The sequence below is a fragment of the Gouania willdenowi genome, chromosome 5 (genome assembly GCF_900634775.1).
Source record: "Gouania willdenowi chromosome 5, fGouWil2.1, whole genome shotgun sequence".
Lineage (NCBI taxonomy): Eukaryota > Metazoa > Chordata > Actinopteri > Blenniiformes > Gobiesocidae > Gouania > Gouania willdenowi.
The window spans coordinates 9,697,450-9,711,424 of record NC_041048.1 but is presented as its reverse complement, the minus strand read 5'-3'; positions in this window follow the sequence as shown (position 1 = coordinate 9,711,424).

The following is a 13,975-nucleotide window of genomic DNA, read 5'->3' as shown; positions in this document are numbered from 1 at the left end:
ATTAGTTGATCTAATAGTAATTCAGTTTCTGCCTCACCCTCTTCTTGTCGTTGCCAACTAAAGAAGAGCTCTCTCAAGCGTAGTACAAACGTCCTTATGGTTTCCTCACTATATTGCCGACAGTTAAAAAAACGGGACCTCAGTTGAGCTCTGGTGTTGGGTTTAGCATACAGTTTCTGCAATAACTCTAAAACTTTTTGTCCCGTATCCCGTTCATCGTTACTTATTAGCAATATTTCTCGCTTTGGCTCTCCTTCCAATGCACCTAAGATAAAGTCTGCTTGTTGTTGTTGGCTTAGTCCCTGGGCTCTGAGCATGGCCTCTACCTGAGCTCTCCATTCTACAAATATTGCTTTTTCTCCACTAAATTTGGGTATGAATGCAGCTCCCATAAACCACGGCATCACAAATTGTGCAGTAATTGGTGGATTAACCCCATTGCTCTGACCTGGTTCCATTCTCAAACAGTGGTGCTGGGTCCTGTCGAGCAACGCCAAAATTTACTGTCGCACAATTGTGCGATGGTCAGACCCAGCTTTGGTTTCACTGTTTAAGAATGCAACACAGCCAGTTTGGTTCCTTTTAGATATATTTTTAATAGTGTTAGTGTATTAGAAAATGAGTCTCTGCATCATTAAAATCTTTAAAACAGTATCTAAAAGTAGCTCCGTTGGTGTGTCTAGCCCTGTCCAAGGTACTTATCCCGTCCGCTGGAAAGTACTAGTCCCAAGTAGGAAGGGGAGTGGGCTTGAAGTAAATCCGTAGCTCCTATCCCAGATGTCGGTGCGTTCCGTCGGCGTCCCACGGTGCGCTCTGTTGCCTGGTAGGCGTGGCACCGTCTCTCCTGTTGACCCCGGCACGTCTTCCGACAGCGTCCAGCGGTGCGTCAGCTGTTAATGTGCGTATCAGTCCTCCTCCTGCGTGCGCTGGCACGTCTCCAACGGCAACTCTTCGACGGGTCCGCAGCGGTGTAGGCGTGGCACCGTCTCTTCCGGAATCCCCGGCACCTCCGCTGACGACGTCCAACGATGCGCTGTCAAAACAGTAAAACAGCTCTTCAGGCGAAGCAACACATCGGCACTATGCTCAGCCTTTCGCTCATGAGGATAGAACACATTCCTTTACTCAGCTGTTTGTGCGCGTATCAGTATCCATCCGCCGATCCACCGCCTCGGCGTCCTGTTGCCCGTGCGTCTCCAGATCTCTGGGGAGGATCACTACTTCCTTGTGCACGCTCCCGTGTGTCGCCAATCGCATAGAGTCCTCTGCCTGCTCCTCGCGTGGTATCTTTCTCTGGTCACTGTTTTTCTTCCTCTCATTGACTCCTCAATGTTCCTTTTATATTCCCACCTACTATCCCAGGAACACCTTTGATAGGTTCAGCGCACCCGTGCGTAATTGATCTGAGTAGGGGGGTGTGTCAGTTCCATCGGTCACAATTTTCTATCCTAAATATTTACACAATCACTACATGAACACACACTGCAAACTTAGTGACACTCCACAGCATATGCACAAAAACAATAAAAGTAATTTGTATGGTTTAAACCAATACATTTGACACTGTCTCCACATGACTGTTCTCCAATGTTAATGTCTATGTTAAACTACCTTCGGGTACAGTGGGGGTCCCTAGTCTCGTGCACCTTTTATTTTGGGGATCTCAGGCTGAAAAGGTTGAGAACCACTGCTCTAAAAACAAACTGTCCAAGAATAAACCTCCTCCTCACCTGGTTTGTACATTTTTGCACAGGCACCCAGCATGATGGATGGATGCAGGGATTGATGGGTGAAAAAGGAGAATAAATTACATGGGAATAGGATTAAGAGAAGAATCTGCTGAATGCGCATCGTCTACAGCTAAACCAAACACTTGCAACATTACATCTGCTGTGTTCGACCTCTCCCCTCTTCACCTCCTAACCGACCTTCCCCTCCAACTCCTCGCCTCCCACTTTTCTCTCAGCCTCCTCGTTATATCCGACCCCCGACCCTGGGAGGAGGAAGACGAGCCCTGAAAGTGAAGCTGAGGGTTTAAAAAAAAAATACAAATGTCACCGTGAGTTGTTGATTCTGTGGAAACGAGACAGCAAATCGTCACATCTTTCTCCAAGGACAATAGAATCTGTCTGTTTAGTCAGTAATGGGCTCAATATTTATAGCTTAATCTCAGATTCTATTTTTCCTCCGGATGCAGAGGATTAACCATCTTTCCAGTGAAAACTTTTAAAAGAGACTGAGAGAGGCTTAAATTCATGAAATAGTTTAACAGTTAAACAACAAAGTCATTACAAGAAAAGTCCAATTGTTTTTGATACAGATCAAGTTTGTCCTGAAGGGGTGCAATCTTGCACATTTCTCCTATTTCTGCACGCTTGAATCATATTATCTGTATTAAAACGCTGGATTTGTGGTGAAACATTCACATTAAGAGACATTTTTAAATTGATACATTTTAAAACATTCTTATCTAATTGATTATTAATATCTTGTCGTGCAGTTGTGCTAATGGTAATCTCTCATTTAAAAGACCCTTTTATGGCTTAGTGCTTATGTAACTCATGGTCATCGTTGGTCGCGCATTGGTGGGGGGCGTCGCCCTGTGGCTTGTGCTGTCCAGTGGGCGGCTGGACCTGGGTTGCTGTCCTTGCGCCATTTGAGGCTGTGCAGTCCTGCTGGATGGTGGTTGGTTCATAGGCTTTGCCCGGAGGTTCCCGATCCCGGGGGGGGGGGGGTGTCCTTGGGGTCCGGCAGGCCAAGCCGGTCTTGGCTTGGATCTTCCAGGACGGGGTGCGCCGGCCGAGCCCTTGCATTCTTGCGGGTGCAGCGCGGCATGGCCCCTGCTTGGGCGGTGCCCTGCGGGGCCACCTACTGTTGCTGACTATTGTTATTTGAGTAATATAACTTGATCAAACCTTTTCTCACATTCCACATTTGAAAAAAAGTAATAACAGTATGTATGATTTGTGCTGATATTGCATTGGATAAATATCGGTATCAGCCAATAATTAGGGTGGCAATCTCGGTATTGTATCAGAAGTGACATAAGTTGTATCGGGACAGCCCTAGATTGCATTCCAGTACACATGTAACCTTCTGCATGAATTGTATGAATTACAGTAAAACCAACTTGCTTATTATCTTATTAATGGCATGAGTAAAGTTGCTTCCTTTACTTTCTCATGCTGTCTCTGATTCTGTTTCACTTTTTTTTTGACAGCATCAGGCTTCCTGTCTGTCTCTCTCTAATGAGTCAAGCCCACAGTTGTTCTTTGTCTCCTCCCTGATGTTCTGTCAGGCATGTGGTCCAATAATCTGGAGCCCAGGTAGCTCAGCCATGAGGAATTTAACATTGTATTCCAAGGCATGCTGGGCCCCCAGAGGAGGAGTGTGAGTGGACGGAGTGCAGTCAGCACGTTGGGGTCATGGAGGAGATTTTTATCAAGTGACACAGCGATGGTTCACAGGACAGGACAGGGTGGTACTGTTGGTGTTTTTACTCTACCAATAACAAGGATCAGTCTGAGAACTCAGTTTGACAGAGTTTAAAAACCTGTCAGGCATCACCAAGGGCAACTATCCTCATTGTAAATGTGTTTTTCCCCTCAAGGTCGTTTGTTTGTTTGACAACTTTCTTTCTTTTTTATGCTTTGAAATGAGCCGTACATTGATTTATCAGAGAGAATAGACACATTAAACTGTAAAGTACATACTTTAATTCCTTCAAACACACTCACACCCAAATAACTTTATTTACACAAGTGTGGGTTACAGTAATAATAATAATAGATGTGTCAAAAGGACTTTTGAAAGCCAGTACATTTTTGGTTTGCTTTCACACAGGAAAGATAAAAAAGCACACACACAATGAGATTAGAAAACAGACACAACATCTTTAGTTGATGTTTTGTCAGAGACTCTTAGTATCTTTATGTTAAAAATATTTTAATGAAATGGATCCATCTTTAATATAGATAGAATATTATTTCTAATGGTTATACTATTCCAGAATGGTCTTGTTCTCGAGACCACATTAGGAAGGTCTTGGTCTGGTCAAGTTCTCAAACTGGCCACATTCAGGATGTCGAGACCAGCACTGATCTGCTTTTCTTCTACTTCATTAATGTGATCATAACGAGAAACACTTGGAATTTTTCTTGATTAATTCATGTTGTAATTTGACTTAAAACATATATATATTTTTTTTATTTTTTTTTAAATACATATATGGCTTACATTTAGTTAAACAAATTTGACATTTTTGCATGTTGAACTTTGAAAAAGTTGCAGACACTTTGTTCTTTTCCCTGTCAAATGTATTTAAATAAGTAAATAAATAAAATGAAAGAGAATGCTCCTTGGCTGTTTTGGATAGTGTGATCTTGAATACAACACTACCAAGAGGAGATATATATATATATATATATATATATATATCACATTTAGACAAGTCAGTCCACGCACTGCACATACTGAACACATAGTTGAGCCTCCTCCATCCATCTATCTGTAAATCAAGGTGTGTGTGTGTGTGTGTGTGTATGTGTGTGTGTGTGTGTGGCACATGTCTTCCTGACACTGTGTCTGTTAGACCTGAAACTTTTTGAACAGCTTGCGCATGGCCCCATGGTGTGCATCCATTATTTTGGACTTATTTGGTGTTGCAAAATGTTTATTGTAATTTTATTTTGAACGTGGGTTAGACCAGACGTGAAAGGGGGAGGGGTGTCCGGATAGCTGGTTCTGTACTGTTAACACCTGCTCGCAAAGTCTGTGTAAACATGGATTGTTACTCATTTCTCCATGAACACAGCATTGTAAACGCTGATATTTTCAACATGTTTTCATAACCTAATGCACACCTTGGATGTATATGACATGTTTGTGTGTAATTAATTTCCCACTGGGTTTTTTTGAGTTTTTTCTTGCCAAAGGAGGGTCCAAGGACAGGGGATGACATTTGCTTATGTCCAGCGAACATTGGTGCAAACGTTATTTATCAATTTATCATGCGCAATTGCACACGCTAATTTATTTTGCACCCGCAAATATACTGTACCCCTTTATAACACTACAGAGTATGTACACCTCTTTATACATCCAACCTTTAAACACAAACTCATTTGCCCATAATTGCTCGCACTATATGAATACATACAGTACTTCCAACGGGCACTAGTTGGGAATAAGACACACACACACTAGTGTGTGACAGGCGCAGCATTGCAGGGTGCTCATGGCAGTGAAGTGGCCCTTGTTAACATTGACAGGTGACTCTCAGCTGCTCCTGTAGTGCAGCACCACTGAATGTAATTTAGCATCTCATCCAGAGGTCCCAGAATATGGAATTCACTTCCTCCTCATCTAATCAAACATTTAAAAGTTCTATTAAAAATGTACTCCTCAATAAATAACCAAAAAATTGTTGCTTTTTGCTCAGTTTTTTGTTTTTTTGTTTTTTTTGCTCGTCTTTCGATGTTAATAGTTTTTTCCCCCTATTTCCTGCTTCGTTTCAAAGTTTTGCTGTCTTGACGTGCTTTTATTTTGTCTTGATTTTTTTATTTTATTTATTGATTTTTTTTTTTTTTTTCTTTAGTTAAAGTTTAAATGTTATATTGGGAGAATGATTTCTGTTAATGTCTGTTCACCGTTAAATTATGTTCTGTTGTATTTTTAACTGCGCCAAATAATCTATTTATTAATTCTTTCAAATGCTGTGTGTCAGAGGGTAGTACTGTACATGTCCACATGTCTCATTTATTGTGGAGTAACAGATTACACCCTAAAATATGACCAATTATCACAATTATTTGAGCACAAAATAAGACGCAAGACACGCTCAGTGTTGGCGTATCAATTTTCCAAAAGTGTGGATTCTCCAAACTAACAAAAGTAAAGGCCCATTGTAGCAACAAAGGCTGTATTGTTACAGCTGGTGCTTTCTCATCAAATTCTAATTCTAACCTGTCTGTGTATTTATTTTCTATGATAACAGCGTGTCACAATGATATAGAAACAAGTCTGTCACCTGACTTGTAATTGTACTTGTTCAGTATTATAAGTTGGCTATGATTTGCAATATGTTAGCTGTGAACTTGTGTATTTTTCCTACCTTAATATTCTGGGAAAGAGGGGGTGAAAAGAAAAAGTCAATTGATTTTGCTTGTTAGCCACGCATAGCCTACGTTAGGCTCTAATTGGTTTGAGAAGCTTTAATAAATCAAGGTTTTATATCACCCATGGCAGCCAGAGAGAACCTCAGAGCAACTGCTTTAACTCCATGAAAATAATGAGGTCATGAGCAGGTTATGAACTATTCAGCCGGTGCTGATACAATATAAAACCCACACATTCCTGCCGACGAATACCTGAAGTGCACGTCTACACGTTTCCCTGCACATCTTTCATTTCACTTCTCAGACGGTGCGAGACAGCCGAGAATAAATGGGCTGATTTGTTGGAGTCTGCGACAGCTGTCCTATGAGAGCACGGCTAACACACGCATAAAAAAAAAAGGAATTAAAATCAGATGGGGATGATGATGGGATGCTTTACATTCTGCAACTGTAGTAAGTGAAACTGTGTCGGCCAGTGAGTCGTGTGTAATGATGTGTGCGTACACTAGGGAGGTTTGCCTGGCCTGGGCACATGCTAACATTTATGTGTAACTAGAGGAACGTTCCAGTGCTCCAATCACAGGTCTTTTCTTGATGTTGTGCATGTATGTGTTTGTACTTGAGGTAGATATATTTCAGTGCAGAGGTGCACAACAAGAAACTGTCCCTCATACAGAAAGAAAAGAGTCTGAAAGGTAAATCATTTGGTAATGTTGAAGATTTATTTTCTCTAGTTGTACAACTAATTGAGAAATCACAGAGTAGAGCCATGGCAGAAAACTATCTATCCAAAAATATCCAATAAATGAGTTTTCACTAAATATTTTAGTATAAAAGAAGAAAAATAGTGTTTACAAAATCTGAGCAAAAATCTGAAAGTTTGTTTTGATCTATTTATCACGTTCCTCCTGCACAACAAGGGACTAAAAGCAGTAATTTGAACGTAAGACACGTGTGTTCATACAAAGAGCCTTCATGTATATTTTATAGGAGCTTATGATTCATAAATATAACCAATCACAAGTTTCTTGTTGTAAGCTTAGAGCTGATAAAGACATAATCTAATCCTCACTGATCAATAAATCAAAGATCATTTGCTTGGGAAAAAAAAAAAGATAAAATGTTGGAAGTGTTCACGCATTGCATGGTGGGATGTGGAGTCCCTGATGTCACTTCACTCCACCAGACATTCAACACACCACATCCCACAATGCAATGTGAACAAGACAGTGGACATTTACATCTTTTTATTTAGCAAATAATCCTGATTTATTGATCTATGACATAAGTGTGTATGTCCTACACTTTATCTGATTTAAAAAAAAAAGTTTGTAACTAAAATTGTGAACATTTTACTACGATGTTATAGCCTCGTTGTTACTAGTATTGTGTATTTTGATGTTTTTGTGTAGTAGTTTTGTGCCTGACTATGTATTTTTGTCATACAGTGTGACATGTAAAATGTCAAACTTATGAAGTAAAAAAATAAAAAATTACGTCTCCTTTGGCTTTAAATGCATCAATCAGTGTTATTTTGTTGACTAAAATGATCCATCATAGTTTACATTGAATACATTTTTTAAAATAATTTTAATAATAATGAGCCCATGACTATACATGAAAATACACGTGAACAGAAATTATATCGCCAACTAATAAAAACTAAACTATAATTTTGTCACATGATACAACATCCAATCAGAACTCATGTTATCATGTGGTCTTATGCATTGATCGCATTAGTTTGTGTGTATTTACAAACAAATTATTAAATGGTAATTGAATCTTTAAAAAGATGCATTTTATTTATTTTTTTTTGCTTTATATATTCAACCATATCTGTAACAGATTTAGTGGACATAAATCTTAATGTCATTTATTTGACCAGAACTTGGCTATAAGTAAAACAGTGCTAATGACTTCATTTGGACTAAAACTAAGTTCCATTTTAGTTCAACTAAAACTGAATCCAAAATTAACATAGCTCCTCATGAGTGCCTCCATTTTTACTTTCAAAAATAAATATTCTGAATCTCTATAACCATCACACATAAGCTTATGTACATTAAATTTAAGCATTTTATTGTCATAGCCTTAGAACTTATTTTTATCCCAATACTCAGGGCAGAATTTAAGGTCCAGTCGATCATCAGGACTAAAACTCTGATCCTGAACATTCCTGGATCCGTATGCCGTAACAGCAGGATAGCTGCCTGCTTGATAAATGGACCAATAGCACACTGGCCATGTGATGAATGGACCAATAGAGGATGATGGATGACAGTGGAGGCAGTAGGGTAAGTCTTCAGTGTGTCCAGAGACATTAATATTGCAGCAAGATGTAAACATGAAGAGTAAGAGATGGAATGGCTAAAGAGGATGGACGAGGCAGGTAGTCGGAGGAGAGGAGAGGGTCTGCAGTGACGAGTGAGGGAGGAAAGGAAAGGAGCAGCTTGACAAAGTGTAGGAGAGCTGATAAAAGAGTGTGGATTTATGAGCAAAGAGAGGAAGAACCTCAGGCCCATAGAAAGAGTCTGACGTTGTCAAAGCTGCTCTCTGAGACAGTGGGACACGTGTCAAACTCCAGGCACAGGGGCCCAATCCTGCCCTTTGGAGCAGTGTTTCTCAAATAGGGGTACGCGTACCCCTAGGGCAGGGGTCTGCAACCTTTACTCTATAAGGAACCATTTAACCTCATCTCACCTGGATTAAAGTCCTCTGGAGCCGAAAAGTACATTCTCAATGAAAACAATACAGTGTATTAAATTATATACAGTTAAAATTACATAGAATGTTTGATTTATATTGATAATGTAAATGGAAACTTAAAAACAGTTTAATATAAAATAAATTGACATGAAGAAATAAAACAGTATCTTGCATCTTCAAATTCTTACACATGGAGGGACTCCTGTGACTAATTGTCCCTTTCAAACATATCAGAATACTTAAATACAGCAAACAAACAAATGTAATCACAAATTGCCAGTTTGGCACTGAGTTATTGACTTGTGAAAGATGCTGTTTGATGGTCCTCAGTTTGCCAAACTACATGGAGAGATTCTTGATCAAATTGTACATAAACTGCTGAATGATTGGTATCTGTCAATTATTCTCATAAATCCTTTCACGTCATCTTTAGAGTCCAACATGATTATGCCTTAACAACACGACTGACAGCATATTTTATTCATGTATTCTATATTTATTTTTAGGCAAATTAGGCTTGAAGATAAGTGAATTTGATGAATTTGACTCAGCTTTGGGGCCCCCTAGTGGCTAATTAGGCTCTATGCATTTGCATACACTGCCTACAGCCATAAACACCAATAAAATCCATTAGAATTCTTTATTTGGGTTATTGTTGCCATGGTAATTCTAGCTGTTGGATTAAAAAGCATTCCATCAAGGTTGTGTGAGCTATGTTTAGATTTCTTCATAGTTGTTTGACCTTTTCTGTGAGGAGAGCAGAAAACTTGGAAAAGTTGTTTCACCAAATTAGATTTTTTTTTTCTTCTCATTGATTCATTTTGCAAGAGGAATGAAATGAAAAATAAAAATAAATAGCAACGTGATGACGAAATGAGCACCTCACTTGTCGGCTAAATAAAGACAATTATGTGTATAGACACCACAAATATCCCAGAAATGGGAATTCACCTGGCAACCGCAGTTTTTCCACAAACAAGAAAATTGTTTTTGTTCACCCAAAGCCAAAAAATCAGTTTTTTCAAAAAGGAAAAAAAAAACAAGAGATAACTTTGTTTTTTTTTTAAACTCTTGAGGCTTTACAGAGATGAAATCCTCTCCATGATCCAACACCAAAAGGTGGAACCCTGGCAGCATATTTTCAGGTCTCTTAGAGATGTATGCACATGTTCTCATGCGTGTCAAAGCCATCCTGGCACGTCAGAACCTACCTGTGGGTGCAGCTCTATCTGCACAGGTGGTTGATAACAGTAATGGCTGCGTGGAGAGACACAAAGAGTTCCTCAAGCCACAGAAACTTGGCCGCCGACTTTAGGCGACCACGCAGGTTGGGTTCCAAAAAAAACAGCGTGGTGCTTCAGGACAAAAGAAAGCTGATTAAAGCTTGGAGATGTCTGCACACCTGTTTATTCACTGATATAAAAAAAGGATGTTATGTTTCCAACCAGCATCGCTTTGTGTTTATACTGTACTTAGACACAGGGAGAGAATCTGTTAGACACATCTCCTTGATTTACTCTTCCTGTAGAACTTTCCTTGAAACAAGATCTTTACGTAGATTAAGGAAATTAAAAGATTTCTTTGTGCATACCGGTACTGGTTTAAGCCATCTCTTAATCACATGACTTTAAATACAGTTAAATGATCTCTTTTGGGAATTTGAATATTGCCTGACAGATTAATCCTCTTTTCCAAATTCCATCAAAAAATTTGGAGCCACATTTAAAAAAAAAAAAAAAAAATGAATCTTTGCCAGATATTGGCAGTTTAACTTTTTTGGATCAATGATCCTGTTCATGGTACCATAATCATTCACACTTTAAAGGCTTGGAAGAAATTTCTATCCCCATTGATAACGATACAGTAGGTCCAAATGTGTCGGCACTTTTAGTTTTTCTGTGGGGGTATATGTCATATATATCAATCAATTACGAACTAAGATATGAGATCAGAGATTTTTCAAACCAATCCAGAATCAGCAGCTATATTGGTCCAGATCCCATCTAAAATTGGAGGAATTTTCCAATGGCGTAAGGCCTATCTTTGGTTAAAATAGTCAAAATCCGTTAAGTAATTTCGATGTCATAATTTCTCATTACTTTCCCCTTTTTGAAACAATCAATCAACTTTATTTGTCCCCAATAGGGTTGATTCGGAGTGCAAAGATACGGGGAGCATAACAGATATACAAGCCACAATAAAACACAAGAGTAAAGTTGAGTGCAAAGAGTGCAATTTGATCCCATAAAAACACACGGTAACATAAAATCAATAAGATGAATATAAATCCAGCAAAGAAACTGATCTGTTAGCTAATCACACTCATTGAAATCATATAGACGAGTGTGAGGACTATCTTCTTTTACTGGAATTAAGAAGTGAAATGACAGAAGGGATATAGGAGTGTTTGTACGTGTTGGTTTTTGGAAGTCTGAGACAGGAACCTGATGGGATTTGAATGCAGCGTGTTCTGTAAAGGTTCATTTGTAAGGCTTGCCTAATTTTGCAGTCATTGAAGTTAGGCCAACAACCCACATTTGGGTCCCGAACCACAGGTTGGTCAGCTGCTCGATATGAGAAAATAAATAAGTAGAAAAATACATAAATATACAATCCCCTCCATAAGTATTGGAACGGCAAGGTCAATTCTTTTGTTTTTGTTGTTTACTGAAGACATTTGTGTTTCATGAATATGAGACAAAAGTTCAGAATTCCAGCTTTGATTTCATGGTATTTACATCCAGATGTGTTAAACAACTCAGGACAGTGCATCTTTTGTTTGAACCCACCCGCTTTTCAAGTGAGTAAAAGTATTGGAACAGACATTATAAAATTAACTTACAGTGAATAACATTTAATATTTGGTGGCATAACCTTTACTTGTAATAACTGCATCAAGCCTGTGACCCATTGACTTCACCAGACTGTTGCATTCTTCATTTGAAATGCTTTTCCAGGCGTTTACTGCCGCTTCTTTCAGTTCTTGTTTGTTTCTGGGGGTTTTGCTCTTCAGGAGGTCAAATGCTATTGGGTTAAGGTCTGGTGATGGACTTGGACAGTTTAGGACCTTCCACTTTTTCCCCTGATGAAGTCCTTTGTTGTGTTGGCAGAGTGTTTTGGGCCATTGTCTTGTTGCTTGATGAAGCTTCTTTTGTAGACTTCAGAATTCATTCTACTGCTACCATCATGAGTTACATCATCAATAAAGTCTAGTGAGCCCGTCCCAGAAGCAGCCGTGCCATGACATTACCTCCGCCATGCTTCACTGATAAGCTTGTGTGTTTTGGATCATAAGCAGATCCTTTCTTTCTCCATACTTTGGCTTTTCCATCACTTTGGTAGAGCTTCATCTTGGTCTCATCAGTCTATAAATCCTTGCTTTTCCAATACTTTTGGAGGAAACTGTAATATCTAGATTTGATCCAGTCTGACAGGATTATTTAAAATACACAAACCAGTTATAATCAGCTCTACGTGCTCTGAGGTTAACCTTGTTCCTGTCTCTGTAATGACACCATGACTACAAACAGTAGGCCTGTAACAGTGAGTGTGTGTTCATCAGACGCACTATATTCGTGTGTGTGTGTGTGTGTGTGATGGACTCTCTCGTCTGCTTTCCATGACAGTCACTAAGAGAGAGTGAGTCAGTGTGTTTAGTGTTTGTACAGATGGAGAGCTGACATAGTCTGGATAACTGAGATAAATGACTCGCCCTGTAGCTCAGCAGATGAGAAGCAAACAACACACACACACACAAACTGTACATGCATGTGGTTAAACGTGTTTATTTGATCCACAATAGTGGATCTATTCCTTCTTTTGGCGCAGATAGAAACTCTATTAACATTGTTATTAGAAACTAAGTAGCCTACTTAATCAACTGATGGATTTCTGCTTCCAATCAAAGCACAGGGTCGGTACTGCTCATTATTAGAGAACTGATGTGCAATCAATCAGCTCCAGCCTTTTATTAGAGCTTAGAATAAAGCCAAGTAGGAACAAAACTAGGACTATTTCTGTATCTGTGTTACATCATCCATTACCACAATAGAGATTTTTGACTGTAATTACATGGAGGAAGAGAAACATTTATTTGCTTTTACATGTGCTCCTGATACTGCTGCTAGTCTCACTGCCACCATGTGGACGAACAAGGATTAGCTCGTGTCCCTGACTTTACATCAGTATTTAAAAAAAAAAAATGCTTCTTTGATATAAATACGACTGATCTCAACACAAGTAATTGACCCAATGAATCACGCAAAGACAAGGATAGCCCATTGAATTATGACCAGTGATAAAATAAGTCCCATTATAGCTTTTAATAGTGGGTTTTATTGATTCAGTCGCTTATCTACTTTATCTCCCTTAATCCTAGAAAGCCAACCTACAATGTCATAAATGTACATGTCTGCAATTTAGTTATGCTTGTGTTTAATGTTTAATTTACAGTGTTTAGTGTTGTAAGAGGAGTAGAAGTTACCCACTGATTGAAAATGTGTAGTTGTGTATGAAAGGCTAAAAATGGATAATATTGTTGTTTGTATAGCGATTAAGGGAAGTTAGACAATGTACGAACCAAAAGTTGACTATACTCTTATTCTTCTCTTTGTTGTCCTCCCTAACTCATTTTCCCTTGTATCCCCCCCCCCTTCCCCCCACTGGTGAAACACTGCTTCCTTTTTATGTTTTTCCTTCTTAAAAAAAAAGTCTGGTTTACCCTCCCTTTGGTTGTTGATGGTCACATTTATGCAAAAATAACTAAATAAAAAGACAAAGAAACCAAAAAATGACATTGATGTCTCAAAAGATTGTATTTATGTGTGTTTTATGTGTTTATTGGTTAATCATATTGGAAGTTGCACCCACAACATGTAAATATTTCCCAGAGGAATAAGTGTTTGGTTGATAATGATGTGCCTGATCTTGTTACTTCTATGAGTTCCTTAAGCAGAACTATGTAATGAGGAACAAACTCATTGACTGAAAAGATAAGAGGAACAAACAGATTAAGTATTTCCTTTTTTAAATTAACTGTCTACATGTTTGTATTGCTCCTCATTTTCTGAATCAGTAGCCAATGAAGCGAGCAGATGTATAGTAATTAAAATGTATTTATTTTGAGAGATTGAATCTGATTATTGGATAAT